Raw genomic sequence first — 24424 nt, forward strand, 5'->3', positions numbered from 1 at the left:
ACGAAGACTGCCTATGATCTGTGTAGCCTGCCCACGGAGCCCCTGTCGATTGTAGTCACTCTGGCTGAGTATAGTACCACCGGGTAAACAACCGCGTTGCATACATAGGCTCTCGTGAACATGGCTATGTGTTTTGGCCGCCATGGGTCTAGCTTCCTTTCAGCGGCAACTAGTTTGGGTTGCCACCTGTTCATGATCGCTTTGTTAATATCTAGATTAACGCCTAGATATTCGTCAATTTTTTCGGTCCATTCGACTCCAAAGAGTTGGCGGGGCTTCCCTCTCCAGTCTCCCAACCAGGCGCCTTGCGATTTTTTTAAATTTAGTTCGGCTCCAGAAAATTGACAGAAGGAGTTTGCCAATCGAATCACCTCCCCCACTTGCTGTTGGGATGTGGAAATGAAGGCTGCATCGTCCGCGTATGCGAGGACGCGCAGTTCTTGGCCGCCGAGATCTAGACCCTTGATGGTTTTCGACGCAAGTACCATGCGGCATAGAGGTTCCAGATACAAGGTGAAGAGAACAGGCGACATCGGACACCCTTGTCGTACTGATCTATTCACCTGTATCGGCGCGCCTGGTACACCGTTAAGGACGATTGCAGTACTAATTTCAGTGTAACAAATTTTGAGCCAATCTATAATGTCGTCACCTACAATTCGCACTGCTCAAGGAGAGAAAAGAGGAAAGCCCGGTCAACTTGATCAAACGCCTTCCTCAAATCGATCTGGAGAATGGCCAAAGGAAGGAGCCCTACATCCGCCGCCTCGCGGACCGTCCTCATGCGATGTAAGTTGGTATTTATGGAGCGCCCTTTGAAGCCGCATGTTTGATGCTCTCCCACCACGGTGCTGAGGGCGGTCTCGAGTCGACGAGCGAGAGCTCTAGCCAGAATCTTAGAGTCTGTGGAAAGAAGACTGATTGGCCTGAAATCGGCTACGTCGGGGGTTCATTCGGGGGAAGGTTTCTTAGGAATCAGGACTAAATTGCTGCGCCGCATTGAACGCGGGAGAAGTTTTCGTTTCCTTATATCCTCGAACACCTCCGCTAGTATTGGGCTGAGTTCACTTCTAAAGCATTGGTAAAATTCGGCTGTTATCCCGTCCGGTCCGGGTGATTTACTCTTAGGGAGTTTTGCAATTACGCGCTCTATCTTTTCCGCAGTCAATGAGGAGTTTGTTGCCTCCCTAACCTCCTGAGGAACTTTGGGTAGTTCGCTCAGGACTTCGGATGGCACGGGATCCAGCGGTTTTCCAGCCTGGAAAAGCTTGCGATAGTATTCATCGAAGGCCTGCGCCATGCCCTCGCGCAGCGGTGCCGCAATTAATAACCTCCCGTATACTACCCCGTGCAGCCTGCTCCCGTTCGAAGGCACAAAAGAGCTTTGATGGCTGCGCCTCGTACTGCACTCTTCGCTCCCGACTGCGGACGAGTGCGCCCCAATAACGCCGTTCCAGTTCTGATCGAAGTTCCTCTTTAACTTTCCGAATGTCATCAGAAAATTCTCCCGGCATCTCTTCGTTGGCCTCGACAAGGCCTTGAAGGGTGCCTGTGAGGTGCCGGATTTTAGCTTTAGTGGACGCGGCAATTTTTGTTCCGATCTCTGTGTCAATGGTTTTAACTTTTGTTTTAAATAACTCCCACTCTACTGCATTAACCGATCCAGACTTAAGCCTAGCAATATCCTTATTTACTTTATCTAAGAACTCTTCGTTGCAAAGGATAGTCGAGTTCATTATCCACCGTCTTTCCACTGTTTTTCCTGTTCGACATGTTAAGGCACCCAGCACGCACGAGACCAGGCCATGATCAGAGAAACACACAGGAGTGACGGTGTAGCTGCGGACGCGTTGGAGCGCCTCACCGCAGACATAGATGCGATCGAGTCGAGCCTGCGCTGTGCCGCGCCAGCGGGTGTAGCGCGCAGTCGACCCCGTTCGTCCAAGCGCCACGTCCACCAGGTCAGAATCTCGCAGGACTTCTCTTAACACCCGCGCCGACGCATCCACACCGCCTCCCCCGCCCGCTCTATCACTCGTGCTGAGTACGCAGTTAAAATCACCTCCGAAGTATACGATTCCGGGGACAAGAAGAAAAGGACGGAGAGATCGAAAGAGCTCGGACCGTGCCGTTGTATCATTCGGGGCATAGACACACACAAAGCGAGTCAGCTCCCTCCCCACAAGGGCATCAACGAGACAAAAGCGCCCGTCCTCTCCCAGCTCGCAGTCAACATTGGTGACGTTATCTTTTTTCCTAATGAGAATGGCGGTGCCTCCTGCCCTTGATGTCGTGATTGTATGGAAACACCAGAATTGAGCTCCAAAGTAACGAACGAAGAATTTAGCATCGTCCGCACTTGAAATTTTGGTTTCTTGTAAAAGAGCAACGTCGACGCTGTTTTCATTAATTAAATCGAGAAGCCATCTTTTCCTTTTTGTTTTTATAAGACTCACCACGTTAATGGTGGCCACTTTAAGCGACAGCTGGGAGGGATCCATTGTGGGGGGAAAGCTTACCGGACTGGTGGCATGCGCCCCCCGCTACCGCCTACCGAAGTACCCCTCTCCACCTCGCAAGGTGGCGAGAAATAGTTGTTTCGAGCTGCTTATGTACTGTTTTAACTCCTCATTGACTACACATGCAGTTAAGCGCTGCCGTTGTGATGAGGCACCGAGTGTGCATTTACATGTTCTGAGCTGTTTCCAGCCATTCTGGCGAACTGAGCGCGCTTTGGCACTCCAAAAAGTAAAGAGCAGTGCGAGAGCCACGATCGCGAGTTATTTACACATGGATGCATGTTGCACGGACTGCAGTCCGTGCGCCGATGAGCCCGAACTGTGCGCTTGTGGCCACTGCAAATGGTCTCAAAAACTGTGAAAGCTGCACAGCAAACTGGTGAATGAGGCACGTACGCGTCAAACTGTCACCGAGAAGTCACGCACGCGATCGCCTCGAGTGATTCTGCGCCGTATACATATGCGCGTCGCATCTCTCCGTGCATGCGCGCAAAAAGATGATTGATTCGACACGGTGGCGGTTCCACGGTCGCCATCTTGGAAGTAGTTCAGATTCTGCCACCAGGCTACGCCACTAATCCATGACTGAGGAATTCAGTACCGAGCCACCCAGCCTTCTCGACTTGCGTTGCCTGAAGGCTTTTCTTGTGTTGCTGCGCGGACTTGGAAAAGTTTTTGCGGCTTCACATCAGTAGCCTTGTATACATGAGCCCGACGCAAGCGGGTCGGGTAGGGGGGAGCCGGTTGTCGAGCTAAGCCAGCCCGACCCGTCCGGGTTTACATGAGCTCGTTTCTATCGGGCAAAGATCGCTGCTACACCGTGCGTCGATCAAGAGAACCAGGCGCAGGCAGGAGAGGAGGAAAAGGAGGAATGCTCAGACGAACAGCTCACGGTCCCGTCCCCGACCAGCAAGGAGCCAAGAGAGGATGTGCCTGCCCGACGCGTCAGAGTATACATGCCCCTCGCCCATCGGGTAGGGTCGAGCCAACCCACCCCCTGCAGTCTGGCTGGCAGGACCCGACGCGACGGTCCTTTAGCTCGGCCCCCTAGCGTATACATGAGCCCGATAGCCGGTTTTTAGCCCGACAGGCCTCCCCGACCCGACTTTGTCGGTCTCATGTAAACCCCCTGAGTGTCCAGGCAGAGAAGGGGAGGACTTTTTTCCCCATCCTGCGCAGCATGGGCTGCCCCATTGAACTCCCCTCTTCACCCCACCGCAACACTACGAACAATACGCGCCCCGAAAATGGGACAACAGCCTCTCTTGCCTATACTTCGTCTCACAAGATTTTTGCAGCATAGCGAAAGGCAGAGGCACCCCAGCTGGTCCAACCAGGATCACGTGTACAATGGACAATTGTGCTCCTAAGCGCCTCCCCCCCCCCCCCCCCCCCAAGTTGGCGGGGGTGACAGTACGAGCACAATTCTCTATCATTGTGGGCACAGGCGAGAGGCACTTAGTAGCACAATTGAAAGGGCTCCTCAGCCTTTCGCAGTGCTGAAGATATCTTGTGAGACGAAGTATAGTTTCCGCTGTAGAGCCACGAACCCGATTGCTCCTACCCGCCAAGCGTGAGGGGGTTGGACTGGACTGCAGTAGGCTAGCTTGACTGAACACAAATAAAACAGGGTGTCAACATGATTGCACAGTGCAATCTTAGTACGAGTGAAAAGGAAAAGCGAATGGCATTATTTCTGCAGACTTCGTCAATGAACCTTAGTTGAAGTCGGCGCCTGTCTTGTGTTCTTTTGATCCTCGTCTTTAGGGCTGTGCAATCGAGTGATCACTAGCGAGCTTTAGAATACGGCGACCCATTCCGTAAGTGGGATAGAGTAATAGCGGAGCGTGCGCACTATAATAGAGAATTGTGCTCCTATCACCCGCGCTATTACCCTGTCCCCCTAAGCGGTAGGGGTACCATATTCTAAACCTCACTATTGTTGATGCCATAGATATAGTAGGGATCGGAACACTCCTTGACTGGAGTGGAAGCTGCCAGCTCTTGCGGTCAACAGTAATTTGCTTCATCAAACGTGATTACAAATATGATAATGTAGCTAAAATTAGCTGAACTTCACTCAACAGCCGCCCTTGTTTATTTTTTTGTTCGTGATTGTCCAATCTTGGAAACTAGAGTTGGTAAGTTACAATGCGCAAATAAGTGAATGATTGCCCATTTTTCCCTTCTGAGATGAATTGATATTTCGAAATAGATGTGAAATCCACCCAGAGGCTATGTATCGCGCAGGAGGCCGGCATGTATTCATGTTCTCTTCGGCACTGAGGAAGCGCATTCACACTAGACTATGTGGGAAATGGGGGAAATGGAGAGGGGGTTGTAAAGGAATGTTGCCAGAAGGAAGGACCTAACGGGGACAGTTTTGTAGGCGCTTATGGCGGCCACTTCCCCACTCCCAATTGGATGCTCCACAGAGTCCTCATTTTATTTATTCGCTCGCGCGCGCGTGTGTGTGTGTGTGTGTGTGTGTGTGTGTGTGTGTGTGTGTGTGTGTGTGTGTGTGTGTGTGTGTGTGTGTGTGTGTGTGTGTGTGTGTGTGTGTGTGTGTGTGTGTGTGTGTGTGTGTGTGTGTGTGTGTGTGTGTGTGTGTGTGTGTGTGTGTGTGTGTGTGTGTGTGTGTGTGCACGCATTTAAAGGAACACAGTATTTTCAGGTAATTAGAATAAAATTTTAACAATCAATCTCCTAGAGACATTTTTCTCCCGCAGAATTTCACTCCACACTGAAATCTGATGTGAAAAGTAGCATGCTATGGAAGACTCTGACCTGTCCTGCTGCAGCTTCCCGTGATGATGCACGCGCTTTCTGAACCAATATATTGGGTGGGCTACTGTTCATTATTAGCTTGGAGCCTGACTTTATTGTACTCATTTTACAGGGCACACACACGTATGCAACAAGTATACTTTAGTATTGAGCCCGCCTTTCAGCTTCATGTGTTGGTAGTAAATAATTTCGTGATGTGGCACTTACTTGTACATTCACACATTTGCAACATAATAATCAGAACCCAATTTTTACTCCATGCAAGAGCGCCCATGCTTACCAAATGTTTTCCTGCAAATGCCAAGCGATTAGACGCATCGATCAGATCGCGTTCTGTCAGATTTGGCATGTGCTATAATTTGTGAATTTTTCCATACCAATGCAGTACAGTGGTTTTGCTTCATGTGGTCAAACGGAAGCACGTTCTTTGTATGCTTCGAAATTCTCACATGCTTCTATGTCACTTTTGCTAACATGATCGGACACCTTTCAGCGCACAGGAAGTCGAGTTGCTTCAAAACAAGGTTCAAATATAAAGTCAACAAATTGGGCGTTGAGACGGCGGGTGAGTGGACGCCTGGGTGACACGGTATCTACCTTACTCGAGATAAGGGCCGCATTCTTTTGGAAACGGAAACGGCCGACGGGCTTTTAGAGCGTTAGCTCTGTTGCGCACTTGCGCCAGTGGCGCGTTTTTCTAAGAATCGTAAACAGTGTCATCACCATATCAACATCGCCGTCTTGTTATGCCCAGGCAAACTAGAGCGAACGCTCCATGCCCCCAGCCACAGCGGCAAAGCGCAGTAGCGGGCGATGCTAGGCAGGTATAGCATTATAGCAAAAATGAACGCCGAATCAGCTTCTCTGCCGAATGCATCAACGGTTTAGCGTAGACGCCGTAATGCTTCGGACAATCCGCGGTATATCCCCCTTCACGAAGAGGAATTAGCTAGGAAGAGGACGGGACATCATGCACGTATAAAATAAATAAAATAAGCGCAAATAAAGGCATCAAACGGGAAACCAATTCAGTGTTTTCTCTCATATATATATATATATATATATATATATATATATATATATATATATATATATATATATATATATATATATATATATATATATATATATATATATATTGTTACCGGGAAACGCGGGACCAAAGTGCGCTCACTGACAAAGACGACGATCGAGGAACGCGGGCACGACGAAGCGTTGAAAAAGAGAACGACGCTGAGAGAGTAGATTCTGCACGGCTACCGAAGTCTTAGCGTCGAGTTCAGCCCATCGCAGTGCTGTCACATTAAGTACATCCCCGTAACATCTTGGTGGAGGTCGCGGGTTCGACACAATTTGACACTGGATCTCCGCAGCGGCCGTCACCTCGGAACCGTCACGATGACAACCGACACGGCTCCATCAACCACCGCAACTCCAACTGTCGTCACGGCAGCGCGGCGCGGAACTGGCACGGCACGCGTGTGGTTCGAAACACACGAAGCAGATATACCCTCTTGGGATGTTTGCAAACAAAAACTCCCTGAACCTGTTCGGAAAACCGGTTGGCCGTCAACCCGCCGCCAAGAGGGACCTCGCCACACGTGCCCAGACATCTACCGAGCCTTATATTACGTATATACAAGACGTTCTGGCCCTCTGCAGAAAAGTCGACAAAGACATGACAGAACCTGATAAGGTGGGGCACATCCTCAAAGGCATAGCCGACGATGCCTTCAATCTTCTACTCTGTCGAGACTGCTCTACGGTTGACTCCGTTCTGCAAGTTTGTCGACATTTCGAGCAGGCCAAACACAAACGCATTGCACATCGCTTCAATTGGCTCCCCAACACTGCCCCTAGCTCCACGTGCGAGGATCTGCCGACCCTAAGGCAGCCTTCCAACACTGACAATGTGACCCGCATCGTGCGTCGTGAACTGGAAGCGCTCGCTCCTGCTGCACCCAACCCGCCCTCCTCGGACAGTAACCTAGCGACGATATCCCTCATTCAAGCCGTCGTTCGTCAAGAGGTTGCTAACTTGGGCGTCCCTTATAGCCACAACGTGGAACACCACAGTTCGAGCCCCATCCCCCCCATGGTCGCCCACGCTGCACCCTGCAACACCTACACGCCACGCTACCGATAACGCAATCCTGAGGAGTGGCGCACCCCTGACGACAGGCCGATCTGTTTCACGTGCTCACGTGTTGGCCACATCTCTCGCCACTGCCGCAGCCGCTGGACATCACCACCTCGACGTTTCCCTTACGTTGACCGCTACTCCGATTACGGTCACCGCCGTTTCACGCCTCGTTATGAGCCGCCCCGCACCGATACCACTCCGCCTCCTCCTGTGTCCAGTCGCTCTCCTTCGCCGCCAGCCCGCCGTTCCCGTTCACCTCTTCCTAGCCGCAGTTCCTCGCCGTCCTCTTCACGGGAAACTAGCCGATGCAGCTCCCGGAGGTGACGCTGCATTGGTACCCCGACCTGGAAATCCTCTGCCCATTTCTTCGCCCTGTAACCTCCTCTCCCTGCTCGTGGATGGTGTTCCCGTCTCTGCCCTCATTGACACTGGTGCCCAAGTCTCGATCATGAGCTCATCATTTTGCCGCCGCCTCAAGAAAGTACAGACCCCCGCCGCTTCGCCCACCGTTCGTGTTGCCGATGGCAGTACTGCTGCCGTCACTGGGCTGTGCACTGCCCGAGTCACCCTTGCCGGTCATCACATCCCTGTTTTGTTCACCGTCCTCAACCAGTGCCCTCACAATGTGATCCTCGGCCTTGACTTTTTAACGGCCCACTCTGCCCTTATCGACTGTTCCAGCGGCCTTCTTCGTTTGGACCTACCTGTCTGCTCAGAACATCCTCCATCTACACCCCGCCTTCGCTCCACCGAGTTCGCTCGCCTGCCCCCTGACTCCGCTGTTTACCTACCTCTGTCACCTTTCCCGCCTGTGCCTGACGGTGACTATGTTGCCTGCCCTATCACCGAGGTCTTTCTTGACCGCAACGTCGTTCTTCCTCATCTCATCGTACGCGTTCCACAGAACAACACCTACCTTCCTATCCTGAACTTCAGTCTGTCACCCCAAGTTCTCCCCGAAGGAATATCCCTTGCTACCTTGTCTCCTCTCACAGACTGCACCATTTGTGCACTCAACCCTGGCCCACATTCAAGCGTCCTTCCAACATCCGTACTCCCCACCACAATTACCGACCCTATTTCCGCAATGATTGCCTCTGACCTCAGCCCCGAACACGCTCAGGACCTGCACAACCTTTTGTTATCCTTATCCGACATTTTTTACTTTGCTGCCGGTTCTCTGGGCCAAACATCAGTTGTGACTCACCGCATTGACACCGGCGATGCAAAACCTGTACATCGGAGGCCTTATCGTGTGTCCATTTCTGAGCGCCAAGTCATCCAGCAGGAGGTCGACAAGATGTTGGCCAACGATATCATCGAACCTTCGAACAGCCCCTGGGCTTCTCCTGTCATGCTCGTTAGAAAAAAAGACAACAGTTGGCGCTTTTGCGTCGACTATCGACATCTGAACAAGATTACAAGGAAAGATGTTTACCCGCTGCCGCGAATAGACGATGCCTTGGACTGTTTACATGGAGCCCGCTACTTTTCCTCTATCGACCTTCGTAGCGGCTACTGGCAGATTTCTGTTGACGAACAAGACCGCGAGAAGACAGCTTTTGTCACACCCGATGGTCTTTACCAATTTAAGGTTATGCCTTTTGGACTTTGCAACGCCCCTGCTACGTTTGAACGAATGATGGACTCCTTACTCCGCGGCTTCAAATGGACGACTTGTCTATGTTACTTGGATGACGTGATTGTCTTCTCGCCCTCGTTTGAAAGCCATCTTCGTCGCCTTTCTTCCATCTTCGCACTTTTTCGCCGTGCCGGACTTCAACTGAACTCAAAGAAGTGCAGTTTTGGTCGCCGCGAACTTAAAGTGCTTGGCCATTTGGTGAATTCCACCGGCGTGCAACCCGATCCTGACAAAGTTCGTGCTGTCAGTGCTTTTCCATCTCCCCGTTCACCCCGTGATATCCGCAGCTTTATAGGACTGTGCTCTTATTTTCGCCGGTTCGTCCCAAACTTTGCCGCTGTTGCTCGTCCTCTCACCAATCTCCTGAAGAAAGGCGTTCCTTTCTCATGGGGACCAGAACAGGCTAACGCATTCTCCACCCTCATCGCTGTTCTCACCAATCCTCCTGTGTTGGCCCATTTCAACCCGTCTGCCCCGACGGAACTTCGCACCGACGCCAGTGGCCACGGGATTGGTGTCATTCTTGCACAGCGACAACGCGGCCAACACTGCGTGATTGCCTACGCCAGTCGTCTCCTGTCATCAGCGGAACAGAACTACTCTATTACGGAACGGGAGTGCCTGGCTCTCGTCTGGGCCGTTGGAAAATTCAGACCCCACTTGTTTGGCCGACCATTCACTGTAATTACCGATCACCACGCCCTATGTTGGCTCTCTTCCCTCAAGGATCCTGCTGGCCGCCTCGGCCGCTGGGCACTGCGCTTGCAGGAGTATACCTTTTCCGTTGTATACAAATCAGGTCGGCTCCACCAGGATGCAGACTGTCTGTCCCGTTATCCCGTCGATCCCCCTTCCTCTACTGACCACGAGTCGGACCCCTGTGTGTTCTCTATATCGGACTTTTCTCACATAGCCGACGAACAGCGCTTGGACCCAACCCTCAGTTCTCTTATCGACCGCCTCCGCACACACAGCCGTGACTCTTCCTTCGCCCTGTTCTTCCTTCATGGGAATACGCTATACCGCCGCAACATGCGACCTGATGGCGCTGAGCACTTGCTCGTCGTTCCCCAACACCTACGCTCTGCCGTTCTAGAACAAATGCATGACGCCCCTACAGCTGGTCATCTTGGCCTCTCACGCACATACGACCGCGTGCGCCGGCGTTTCTTCTGGCCTGGACTCTACCGCTCTGTCCAACGTTATGTAGCCGCTTGCGACCTCTGTCAACGCCGGAAGAAACCCCCTGTGCTGCCACCTGGACACCTGCAGCCGATTGCTATCCCGACTGAGCCATTTTCTCGTGTTGGCCTTGACCTCCTAGGGCCCTTCCCCGAGTCCTTGTCAGGAAACAAATGGATCGCTGTGGCCACCGATTATGCCACGCGGTACGTGATCACTCGCGCCATTCCAACCAGCTGCGCCACAGACGTTGCTGACTTCCTTTTGTACGACGTCATACTACACCATGGTGCTACCCACGAAACACATAACGTCTAATAAACTTCTTTAAACAGCTCTGGAAGGCTACAAACATCTTGTTCTGGAATAAAACCTCTCACAGACGTCGACGGAAAGAAGTTTCCTGGAAAACTTCGTTAGCACGTCTATACTAAGACGCCTTTTCAAAGAGTCTCAGATATGTTTTTTAGAGACATCAGTTAGATATTTTTCCAAACACCTCTTTAATCAGAAACGTTTCACAAATGCTATTGTAGAAAGGGTTTACTAACTTCTAAAAGTCCACAAAAAAAATACTCCATGTTTCCTCTGTTCAGAATGTTGAATCCCTATTCAAAGAATGTTCACGAATCACAGCGAACGTTTTCTACGCATGGTTTATTGCAGCCACGGAATTAGGCAATAATTACGGCACAAATTGTTAGACAGCTTTGCATTACTCCAATGTCTCAACTTGATTATTTGATAATCAGGAACAGAAGGTAAGAGACCGCTTTAAAATAACCTCGAACTTTGAAACTGCGGTTCGTTCTAGCGGGAACCAAAGCCCCGTCATTTACGGTCCAGCTAACCTACCGCTCGTAAGGCTGCACTGAGTTGCACACCGGTCCTGACAGACAAGGGGAGGCACGCGAATGACAACTTTTTTATGCTACGAATGCCTCTTCCTTCCAGCTTGCCTGGCCAACACCAGAAAACCACCGTATTGCCGCTCGTAAGGCCGCACTGGGGTAGCATACGGGTCCTGAAAGAAGACGGGAGGCACGCGAATGACATGCTTCTACTCCGGCTTGCTTGGGAGCACGAGAAAACCACCGCACTGCCGGAAATTTGTTGCTTGGGCAAGAGAACAGTCAGCAGGAGAGCCGATCGTACGCTCAAACATGGTTCCGCGCGCTGAAGCCTGCTGCGTGGTGGCGCTCTGCTCGATCCCGATGCAATTTACAATTTGTCAACATTGCTTTATTATTTCAGGTTTTTTTTTCTTGTTTCTTTGCAAAGCATAAAGTTAAATTGAAAAACAAAATAAAATTAAACTCATATTTGTTTTTAATAATTGGGTTTTGTAGGCAGTTATTGCTTTATTAGCATTTTGGCGCTGCAGTCGCTAGCGACTGCTTGCTACCCGCGCGCACCGATCGTTCAACTCATCTTTTCTCGTCTTTCGACATGCTCAACGTGCTCTCGATGGTGTGTGTTCGGTGTGCTGTCTTTGTTTCCCGCGCTTGGACATTTACGCTGATTTTGCAGCTTTCCCGCGCTGTATTTTACAACCACTGCTGCGCTGTGATATGGAGCTCATATTTCTCAACAGTAAGTAACTTTCCACTTCTCTTCTGTGGTGAATGCAGCGCGCCGAAGTTGAACCGCAGATGCGTCTGACTAGCGCGCTAGAAACACGGGTAGATAGCAATGCGTGTTTGTCTTTCTATCTCTCCCTGTTTCTAGCACTGTTTTAACGTACTGTCCAACCAACTCGCCCAACAAGCAACTTAGCTGTATTGTATTGGCTTTGTTAACTTCACTGATGCGTGCTAAGTATGTGCGGTAGCAAATCTAGAACTGAAGTAATATATCTGAGTTATTTTGTTGCTAATGGTCGTGTTGAAGATGTGGAACTATATGAATCTGTTTGAAAAAATTCCGGCACTTCACTGGCATCAGATGTAGAATATTCGTGTTTTCTTCCAATAAATAGTTGGTAGTTGTGCGCATATGGTGTCCTATTCGTTTTTGTTATCTTTGCACTGTACCGTTTTAAAATCAGTAACCTCAGCTCACTTTAAGGTTTTCTCTGTATGTACAGGGTGAATAAAACTTTCTTCTCTTAAAACACACTAGAAAAGACTGTTCTTTCAGTTCACGGTAGGTCAATGCTCGAAGCATTAGGCCACTGCCTCGACCTCGTTTTGTGGTGCGAGCTATGAGGGATTTTTTTTTTTTATGCAGGGGGGGGGGGGGGGGGGGCTACTAGGTAAATGATTTCAATGGCGTTCATGGTAGGTCCGGGCATTTTGAATAGATGCTAGTGGTATCACAGTATTTTGGTGTTTCCTTTCTCCGTGCATATTTTTCTTTAAAAACCCCACAAATCTCAGGCACGTAGCTCAACTGCCACTGCCTTTGGCTCGTTTGATTATTTTGAGCTTTTTTTTTTGTGTGTCTTTGCAGGTTGGTGGAATCTTGTCTGTCTTAAAGACCCCTGGAAAAGGCAGAACCTGGAGCTTACGATAAGCCATTGAATTTAGCTCATCAGCCAATGCCTTGAGTGTGCATTAATTTTATATATCTATGCAAGTTGTAAAAAAAAAATATTTTTATGCAGAACTTTCTGGGTGGATGGTTCCAGTGAGTTTACACCAGTGCGTTTGCATGCATGCCTGTAACTTAACTGTTTTTTTGCCAGTGCAGGTTGTTTGAAATTTATTTTTGCAGAAGAACCTTCAAAAAAGGCTTCTCAAATCCATAATGTCAACAAGTTTATTTGCTGATTGCTTTTACTTTTGTAGATGGAGTGCAATAAAAATTCGGACTGGAGAAGCATGTGTTCTTTATACATTCAGCATGTGCATTCACTATTGAGTGTAGCGATTTGTAGTTTGTGCTCATTGTCCTCAATTTTGTATGTGAGATCACACAATAGTCTGCTTTGAGAGCATTTTTTTCTAAATTTTAAATTACATTTAACTGGGGAGAGGGTGAATTGTTGAAGGCTTGCATTTTCTACAGCACAATAAGAAATAGCTAGAGATGGCACATAATCGGTGGGGTGTTAAAGGAGTAAAATTAAAAATTCTATTTAAAAAAAAAAATTAAAATTTTAATTCTCTTCAGCCCAACTGATTTTTCGCCATCTCTAGCTGTGTCTTATTGTGTTATACAAAGTGCAAGCCTTCATCAATTCGCCTTCTCCCCAGTTAACTGTGTAATTTCATTAAATTTAGAAAAAAATGCTCTCAAAGCAGAGCACTGTGACCTCACATGCAGAATTGAGGACAATGAGCACAAACTGCAAATCGTTACCCATCTAAAACAAGAATAGAAACTTTCTAGCCAAGAGGGTTTAAAGATGTCTACTAGCACAGCTATAGCAGAGCTACAGCTAGAAGTAATGTCTAGAACAAGCATAACAATTTTCTAGGCGAGAAGTTTTCAAGACTTCTACTGGCGTAGCGTTAGCAGAGCTAAATCGGAGCTACAGGAAGGCTTGTAGCTCTTGGGTCTACAGAACGTCTTAAATGAGTCTTCTTTTAGAAGTGCCCATTTCTTGGCCTAGACATATTCTAGATGTCAATTAGCTCTTTTTGTGTTTCGTGGCTTACCGACCGTGGCCGCTGTTTCCTTTCCCGAGTTGTTGAGGAAATACTTCGTTCTTGCTCCGTTCGGCACAAGTTCACCACTGCGTACCACCCTCAGACGAACGGCCTTACTGAGCGTATTAACCGCACACTCACCGACATGCTCGCAATGTACGTATCCGACAGTCATCGCGACTGGGATATTAGTCTGCCATTTGTCACCTTTGCATATAACTCTTCGCGTCATGACACTGCTGGGTACTCTCCATTCTATCTTCTCTTTGGACGAGACCCCTTACTGCCCTTCGACACTTTGCTTCCCGCCGCTGGCCCCGTCACAACCTATGCCCGCGATACCATCGCCCGAGCCGACGCTGCTCGCCAGATTGCTCGTCACAATCTCACCGTCTCTCAAGAAGCTCAAAAACGCCGCTACGACGCTCACCACCGCGATGTGCACTATCCTCCCGGATCTCTGGTGCTGCTCTGGCTTCCGTGCCGTCGTGTGGGATTGTGTCAGAAACTTTTGCCCCACTACACGGGTCCTTACCGTGTACTACGCCCAGTGACCGACGTGACCTATGAGATTGCACCGCTCCACCCAAAGTCACCGACTACTACACCCACTTCCGAAATTGTACATGTCGCCCGCCTCAAGCCATATTACTCCCCCTCCACACCGCACGCCTAATACGCACCGGGACGGTGCCTTTTGCCGAGGGGGGTAGTGTTACCGGGAAACGCGGGACCAAAGTGCGCTCACTGACAAAGACGACGATCGAGGAACGCGGGCACGACGAAGCGTTGAAAAAGAGAACGACGCTGAGAGAGTAGATTCTGCACGGCTACCGAAGTCTTAGCGTCGAGTTCAGCCCATCGCAGTGCCGTCACATTAAGTACATCCCCGTAACAATATATATATATATATATATATATATATATATATATATATATATATATATATATATATATATATATATATATATATATATATATATATATTCCGGCCGAAACGTCGGAATAAAGTGTTGTTTTTTCTACGGTGTGTCAACTACTTTAAGTCTATATATATATATATAGGGCCACTGATCAAGTCAAAGTATTTGAAGAAGATATAAACGAATGCTTTTTGTCTGGTTTATCCATTGTGAACAACGAAGCTGTAGGGCTTCCGAAACGTTAGTACGTTTTCATGAAACTTTGACTGGGTCAGTGACCCTGTATATTTTTTTATGCCACCACCTGATCAGACTACATTTCGTCGAACTCTTGATTACAGAGGTTTCTCTCAATTGAGCTAAACCTCGACATTCAGTTCAGCAGCGTTGAGCCTCATCGTTTTTTTTTTTTATATTTATTGAGGAGAATGACGGAAATGCAGTGGCAAAACCCGATTCAACATTACATTTTTGTATTGAAGAAGCTTCACATGGCTGTTTCCTACTTGCCCATTCACCGAAAAAGTCCCCGGCAGCTATTGCGGCACGTTACCTTTACTATCATCACCGGAACACAACATTCGGAAAAAAAAAAAAGAAAAATGACCTAAACGCTGGTGATTATCTTCGGCTGCCCACTCCATCATTTTTTCTCCTTTTCTTTGGAGCCTGCACTGCTTGCGCTATATAGGAACTTCAGTAGGAAGGTTGAAGAGGCATGCTTGTGCATGTTCAGGTTTTCAAGTTGCACTTGGCAGACTGTCGAAACATTTTATCTGTACCAGTAAAGTGTCATAGAGTACAAGTATTCGTGCAATTTCTCCTGGGGAGACGCTCTTTGAAATTATATTATATTAATTTCTGCAGTGTTATAGTTCCGTGCCCTACTATTCATTTTATCGTAGAAAGGGAAAGATATTTTTTCTTCTTGCCACTGAAAAAAAAAAAGTCTAAATTCCACACCCACACAATATATGCTAACACCGCGAATATCTGAAGATAGCTTTGTGGCGGAGCTAAGACGAGGAATAACCAGCTCCGACAGCGTTCGTGTTCGAACTGTGGGTTTTTTTTTTTTTTTTTTTTTTTTTTTTGCTGCTTGCACTGAGACGCTTAGTGCCAAATTCTTCTTTGTCCAGCGCCGTGCCGTTGTTTGTGATAAAAGCGCGGCGCGAGGGGCGCTCCAAGTGGGGCTTTACCCAAGACTACAAGCAACTACGACCCTGCCAACCATTTGTTTTTTCCTCCCTCGGCTGCGGCGGCAAAGTCAAATTTATTCACACTATTGTAACATTTGTTTTTCCTGTCCGGCCTAAGACATGGAAAATAAACAAACAGCAGTGCAGTTGGGCTGATGCCAGTAAATAAACTACACTTTAGCAGCCGATGCATTCTTTATCATGTGTGCAGAGCGAAGCAGAATTTTAGTATTTCTTTTACCGTTTCTATCTTTCTTCTGAACTCGTAAAATCTTCATATCATGCAATAAATTTGCGCGGCACGTAACCTCTTATCCTGATTTGATAATTTCCATAGCATCAGTTTTATTTTTCCTTTGAGGGTTTGCAAGATACCGACCCTCTAACGAGTGTAAGACTGACTCGATAATAAGAATGTATACAGATTTCGCGTTGTCTGGATGCATCTCTAGCTACTAGGTTGAAATTATGACAGCACTGTTGTTTGAATTGCTCATTCTGCTTAGTCGTTTCTGAGGAAGGATAGAGGCCTCCTTTGTTCGTCGGTTTCACCATGTTAGCGGCTATTCGCTTCTCGTGCGAGGCAGCCCCATGAGCAGAAAGATGCCTGCTTTTGCCAAACACAAGCATATATTGTCACGGGTTCTATCGCTACCCGGACGGCAGTCCAGAAGGACAGGGTCAAAGGACGGGGTTGAGGCACAGGAGGCAGAGAGCAGGCGCTTTACCAGGCAAAAGCAGCGGCGTCCCAGAACCACGCGCACTCCGCAGAACTTCGTCTTCTTCTCCCTCCAGAACTGACACGGTTAGCGCGGGTTACACTACTCCTCCCCCTGAAAGGCGCATCGTCCCGATGCGCGCTTCAGCGTAACTGAAACGTTAAATCAAGCACAGCTCAGAGTCAGAATACGTGGTTCTAGCGTTCACAGTAAGTTTTGAGGCGAACCACATGCACCACTTCAGGATGAGGGGGCCGACGAGATGTGCTCGGAACAATTGAAATCACCTCGTAATTCACGTCGCTTATACGGCGAACGACCTCGTATGGGCCAAAGTAACGTTTTAGCAGCTTCTCGCTGAGACCGCGACGGCGAACGGGAGTCCACACCCACACTTTATCACCAGGTGCAAAATGAACTTCACGATGCCGGAGGTTGTACCTGCGTGCATCGACGTGCTGGCGGTCTTGGATGCGTAGTCGTGCCAACTGTCGGGCTTCTTCTGCGTGCTGGGATACCAGTTGGACATCGCCGTAAGAGTAGGCCTCCGGCTCATGGGGAAGCATGGCGTCAAGCATGGTAGTCACCTCTCGGCCATGCACCAGGCGGAACGGCGAAAACCCGGTTGTTTCCTGAGTTGCGGTGTTATAAGCGAAAGTTACGTAGGGAAGAATATCGTCCCATGTACGGTGCTCGACGTCCACATACATAGATATCATGTCGGCCATAGTCTTATTAAGGCGCTCTGTGAGCCCATTCGTTTGGGGGTGGTATGCGGTAGTTTTCCGGTGGTGCGTGTTGCTTAAACGCAAGATCTCTGCCATTAGCTGGGACACGAACGCGGCACCGCGATCTGTGATCAAGACTTCGGGAGCACCGTGACGGAGGACGATGGACTCGACGAAAAACTTCGCTACATCAGCCGCTGTTGCAGAAGGTAAAGCTCGCGATTCAGCATACCGTGTGAGGTAATCAGTAGCAACAGCAATCCAGCGGCGTCCCGAGTTGGACGTAGGAAAAGGTCCGAGCAGGTCCATTCCTACCTGCTGGAACGGAGTCATAGGCGGCGGAATGGGGTGAAGATGTCCTGCGGGTTGTACGGGCGGAGTCTTACGTCTTTGACATTCGCGGCAGGTCCTGGTATAGTGACGAACAGTCTTAGCAAGTTGAGGCCAGTAATACTTGGAACGAATTCGTGCGAGTGTTCGGCTGTATCCCAAATGCCCGGAAGTTGGGTCGTCATGACAGGCGTCCATAATTTCATTACGTAGGTCAGCCGGAATAACCAGTAGCCAAGACCTCGCACTCGCTGCGAAGCTCTTTTTGTATAGCACATTGTTGCGAAGACGTAATGCGGGTAGAACGCGCAAGAAGACGCGTGGAATGGTGCCTTCTTGACCTTCCAGATGGGCGATTACTTCACGGAGTTCAGTGTCGTGTCGCTGCCGCGCTGCCATATCGACCGTGCTTATGGTACCTATAAAAGCATCTTCATACTCGTCGTCTTGGCCGTCAGACGCTGATTCTATAGGGGCTCTCGAGAGGCAGTCAGCATCTGTGTGCCTGCGACCGGACTTATAAACTATTGTAGCATCGAATTCTTGCAACCGAAGGGCCCACCGTGCAAGTCGCCCTGAAGGGTCTCTCAGAGTGCTGAGCCAACATAGAGAGTGATGGTCGGTAACCACCTGAAATGGGCGTCCGTACAAGTAGGGTCTGAACTTATTAATCGCCCAAACTACCGCGAGGCATTCTTTTTCAGTGGTCGAGTAGTTAGTCTCCGCCTTCGATAATGTTCGGCTTGCGTAAGCGATTACACGCTCGGTCCCGTTCTGTTTTTGAATGAGCACGGCTCCGAGGCCCTTGTTGCTGGCGTCTGTATGAACTTCAGTCTCGGCGTCCTGGTCAAAGTGCCCGAGTACAGGGGAGGTCTGTAAGCTTTGTTTAAGGCGGTCGAATGCACGCTGCTGTTCATCCGACCACTGGAAGGCGACGTTCTCCTTCGTGAGATGAGTAAGTGGTGCAGCGACATGAGAAAAATTGGGAACAAAGCGCTGTTACGACCAAGCATCCGCAATTGCGCGCTCTATTGTTCGCCTGTGGGCATGGATAAGTTTTGTGAATATGTGGTGATGGTCCAATGGCTCTAAGTGAGCCTGTTTCCAGGAATCCTGTTTTGTAAGCATGTTTTGCTTTGTGGACAACCTGCAAATGCCAAATTGACCCTGTCAAGAGAACATCTGGAAAAACACAAAGAAACGTCCCCCTGAGGGAAATAGCAGGAAGTGCTTTCTTTCTTTTGTTCACCCTTCCAGTCGAGAAGTGCTATCCTCCAGTGATGAATGCCTCCTATCCAAAGGAGACGACAGAGTGACATGTCCGCTGACGTGCAGGACAAGAAAGGAGCATGACTCATACGGCCATTAAGTGATTTCCCGGGAATGCAGGAAAGATTTGCAATTGTCGAAAAGGGACCATGTTGGGAGCCCTATGCGGCGCCACGTGCACTCGGGTTTCTGAGAAGTAAAACCCCTTGTCAGAACCAGCCTGTGGTTTCTTTGCTGAAGAATAGAAATGTACCTCCTCTCCTCGCCGTTCCCAAGCTTTTCCCGCCAACAAGTGATCACGCCCAACGAATGAATGCCGGACCAGTCAGTGCTTCAGACCATCAGTGCAGTGATGTGTTCGATTGGATGCCGATACCTGAGGGGCGTGCCCTGGATTTGGTTGGTCAGCATCTTCAGAGAGGGGCTGGACATAGGGGGTTTTTAAGGACGCTGCAGAGCACGAAATGGCGCTCTGGGCCCTGGGTAAAAGGCTCATCCAGTCGCTTCTCGCTATGAACTCTTAACGCTTGTCATTTTGCTGATGTACCCTTCTTTTTCATGTAAATATTCTTGTAAATACGTTTTCTCAAAGTGCCAGTAAACCTGCTTGTACATATTTTACCAACTTCGAAGATTCAGTCCTTCTTCAACCCGAGTCTCTGCACGCTACCAAGTGAAGGCCGGGTCGACGTAGCCCCAGCGTCACGACAACTGGTGACCAGCGTTGGGATCTGAATCTACAAGCCACAACATCTGATGACTGGAGATGGGATCTGGATCTACAAGCTACAACATCTGGTGATTCGAGGTGGATCAGAATCTGCAAGCCACAACATCTGGTGATCGGAGGTGGCATCTCAAGCAACAAGCAGGCGCAACAATCGGCCAACAAGAGGGCAGCTCGGAACATCGATCGCATGTGTGGGTGAGTGCTTGGCTTTTCTTCTGATGTGGACCAGGTTCTAGAACAGGGTTAGATTTTAGAACTGGTAAAGAGAGTGTGGAAACGCCTTTAGGTTGGTAGTTTGCACAGTTGTTTTGGAAGTAGCCGACACTCGGAGCGATCATGGACCTACAAAAGCTGCAGAAACCGGACCTGTTGCTATTGTGTGAGGAATTGGGAATTGATACAAGTGGTTTGGCACGAAAACCCTTGATTATAAAGGCAATCACGGATCTGGGAACCGATGATAAGGAGCTCAGTGAAGCATGGAACCTCATCGGTCAAAAAAAGGAACAGCTCAGACAGCAGAAAGAGCGTGAAATTGAAAGAGAAGCAAAAAAGCTGGAGCTAGAAATTGAGCTCCGGAAATTAGAACTAGAGTTGAGCAAGAGGTCGGGCGATTGTCCCCAGCTAGCGGTACCTCGTCTCAACAAGGAGGCAGATTTCAAGATGTCAAAGTACATGCAGCCATATGTGATATCAGGGGATATCGGTCTGTATCTGGCTAACTTTGAGCGAACTTGCGAAAAACTGTCCTTCCAGCGAGACACGTGGTCTCAGAGATTATTGACGGTTCTGCCCTGCGAGGCCGCGGAGGTTGTCGCGCGGCTAAGCAAGGAGGACGCGGACAACTACGAGAAGGTCAAAGCTTGCCTTCTGAGAAAGTATAGGCTTAGCGCCGAGGCGTTCAGACAACGTTTTCGGAACGCTACTAAGTCCAGGGACGAGAGTTACCCTGAATTCCTATACAATTTAAGAGTTAATTTGGGCGAGTGGCTAAAGAGCACTGATTCCTACAGTGATAGGGACGCTGTAGTCGAGCGAATTCTTTTGGAGCAGTTTTATAGCTGCCTCCCAGAAAAAGAAAGAAATTGGTTACAGGACCGAGGCGACATTAAGTCGGCAACTGAAGCTGCCGAAGTCATTGAGGAGTACGCTTCGCGCCGACAATTCAGCAACCCAGCAGTGGATAGGCTCCGCAATCCCAAGTTCAGTGTGAAAAACCGTCAGGAAAGGCACTTTGCTAGAGTTGGAAACGAAGAAATGAAGGTTTCTTCAGGCAAATTCCCTAGAAAGGACGGCAGTGAGAAAAGTGGGGAAGTGACCAACGTGCAGAACACAAAGAATAAGCTTGAGGCTAGGAAGCCGCTCACATGCTTTAGGTGTAATGAGCAGGGTCACATTGCCGTCAACTGCCGGAAAGAAAAGATTGCTTTCTCGTATGTCAGTGACTGCGATGAAAATATGCAGCTTCTAGAACCCTACCTGCATGACCTAGTAGTCAACGGGAAGCCTTGCAAGGTACTGCGCGATTCGGCCGCAACGATGGATGTTGTCCATCCGGCGTATGTATCGCCTTCCGACTATACAGGACAGTGTGCATGGATCCGACAGGTAGTTGAGGAACAGAGTGTGTGCTTGCCAATCGCGAACGTGGTCATCGAGGGCCCTTTCGGCAAGTTGACAACCGAGGCTGCCGTTTCAGGAAAGCTTCCTAAGTGCTATCCGTATTTGTTCTCCAACAAATCGGATATGCTACTGCGAAAGAGGGGCATCCTTTTCGGAGACAGAGTTGTGCCAGCCTTAACACGTTCAAAGGCGCGAGAACTAGCTACACTGCTAATTCCAGAAAAATCCACCGCGGAGGAAACGACAGCTAAAACAGTGGTCGATGCGGAAGACAGTGGGTCAGAAAACTTTGAGAGCAAGGCATCTCAAATAAGTCAACTTGAAAGTGAGCTTGATGAGACGCGGAATGAGGACGTCCTTGGGAGTAACCTCTTGCCGCCAGCGTCTAGTAATCTAACGAGACTTTTAAGTGAAAACCGAGAGGACTTAGCTATGGAGCAAACCGTGGTAAATCTAACGTTAAACCTTCCCGAGGAGATGGGGGATAACTTGATTTGCCTCAGCGGAAAAGGAAGCAACGCTCAGGAGCTTCTCAGAAAGACAGAGCAGAGAGGAGAACTAAAGAAATCCCAGCTGTCCGATCTGGGCGAAATAATAACAGAGTTTGAGGCCTGCTTCGTGGACAGGCCAGGCAGGACTGATTTGACTGAGCACGATATTGAGCTGACTTCAGACGTGCCAGTGCGATCAAGGTGCTACCGATTCTCTCCAAGGCAAAGAGAATTACTGGATAGGGAAGTAACTCACATGCTGGAATTGGGAGTAATAAAACCCTCGGAAAGCGATTATGCTTCGCCTATGATCTTAGTAGAAGTTCCAGGTAAAGACCCTAGGCCTGTGGTAGACTACCGAAAGCTAAATTCTCTCACCAGGGATCAAGTGTATCCTATTCCGAATATTGAGGAGAGAGTAGAACAGGTCAGTAGAGCGGCATATGTGACTACGCTGGACCTTACTCGAGGATACTGGCAAGTACCGCTCACTGAACGCGCCAGCAGATACGCGGCTTTCGTCACTCCGACGGGCAGCTACCAGCCAACAATGATGAGTTTCGGGCTCAAAAATGCTCCATTTTGTTTTTCCCGACTCATGGATAGGGTTTTAAAGGGGTGTGAAACATTCGCGGTGCCTTATTTAGACGACATTGCGGTTTTTTCCGACTCATGGGCGGACCATATGGTACATCTAAGAGCTGTACTGAGCCTTTTGCGTCAAGCTGGACTAACCGTAAAGGCCGAGAAATGTTGCCTGGCAAGGGCGACCGTGGACTACTTGGGTCACAATGTAGGTCAAGGTTTCAGGAAACCCAGCGAGATTAAGATTTCTGCGGTAGCAGACTACCCGCGGCCGAGCACGAAGACGGAAATTCGAGCATTCCTGGGTCTGACTGGGTACTACAATCACTACATCCCTAACTATTCAGCTTTGGCTAGCCCTCTGACCGACGCTCTCCGCAAGACAGAACCGACAAATGTAGTCTGGGACGAACAAAAGGAAGCCTCCTTCGTAAACCTGAAGGCTGTGCTGATTAGCCGTCCGGTATTGCGAGCTCCAGACTATGGCCGAGAATTCACGGTCCAGTGTGATGCCAGTGATCGAGGGTTAGGTGCTGTTCTCTGCCAGAGAGATGACGACGGTAATGAGCACCCCGTGCTCTACTTGAGCAGAAAACTGAGTTCTAGAGAGAGGGCTTATTGCGCGTCAGAGAAAGAGTGCGCTTGCATTGTATGGGCCATTCAAAAATTGCAGTGTTATCTTGGAGGGGCCAAATTCACCGTAGAGACGGACCATTGTCCCCTGGCTTGGCTGCAAACTGCGACATCAAAGAACAGTCGCCTTCTTAGGTGGAGCTTGATTTTACAGCAGTACAATTTTGAAATAAGATACAAAAAGGGGAAGTTAAATGGGAATGCGGACGCGCTTAGCCGCTCTTTCTAAGCGGTCCGAGATGTTCCTCACCATGTATCCAAATTGATAATCAGGTTTTTTTTTTTTTCGTGCGCTTGTATATGTGTGACGTAGGTCCTAACGTCTTGAGTGTGGGCTTTTCTCGAACAACAATGGCAGTTTTCTTTTGACCTGGTCTCTTCAGACGGGAGCCGAGTGCTTGCTTCGACATGTGGTTGAGTTTCAGACAGCTCGAGCAATTTGGCCTACAACAATCAAGACAACGCGACAAGCAACAGCGAGCTTCAAGCGTTCACGTGCAGGCCATTAAGTCGTCTCTTCATGCAGCAGCTGGGACTGCTGCCCTCCGAGACTCTTCTGGCGGGGGAGGAGGCTGTTACGACCAAGCATCCGCAATTGCGCGCTCTATTGTTCGCCTGTGGGCATGGATAAGTTTTGTGAATATGTGGTGATGGTCCAATGGCTCTAAGTGAGCCTGTTTCCAGGAATCCTGTTTTGTAAGCATGTTTTGCTTTGTGGACAACCTGCAAATGCCAAATTGACCCTGTCAAGAGAACGTCTGGAAAAACACAAAGAAACGTCCCCCTGAGGGAAATAGCAGGAAGTGCTTTCTTTCTTTTGTTCACCCTTCCAGTCGAGAAGTGCTATCCTCCAGTGATGAATGCCTCCTATCCAAAGGAGACGACAGAGTGACATGTCCGCTGACGTGCAGGACAAGAAAGGAGCATGACTCATACGGCCATTAAGTGATTTCCCGGGAATGCAGGAAAGATTTGCAATTGTCGAAAAGGGACCATGTTGGGAGCCCTATGCGGCGCCACGTGCACTCGGGTTTCTGAGAAGTAAAACCCCTTGTCAGAACCAGCCTGTGGTTTCTTTGCTGAAGAATAGAAATGTACCTCCTCTCCTCGCCGTTCCCAAGCTTTTCCCGCCAACAAGTGATCACGCCCAACGAATGAATGCCGGACCAGTCAGTGCTTCAGACCATCAGTGCAGTGATGTGTTCGATTGGATGCCGATACCTGAGGGGCGTGCCCTGGATTTGGTTGGTCAGCATCTTCAGAGAGGGGCTGGACATAGGGGGTTTTTAAGGACGCTGCAGAGCACGAAATGGCGCTCTGGGCCCTGG

This window comes from Amblyomma maculatum, chromosome 8, assembly GCF_055883805.1.
Source record: "Amblyomma maculatum isolate TAMU_Amacu chromosome 8, ASM5588380v1, whole genome shotgun sequence".
Taxonomy (NCBI): Eukaryota; Metazoa; Arthropoda; class Arachnida; order Ixodida; family Ixodidae; genus Amblyomma; species Amblyomma maculatum.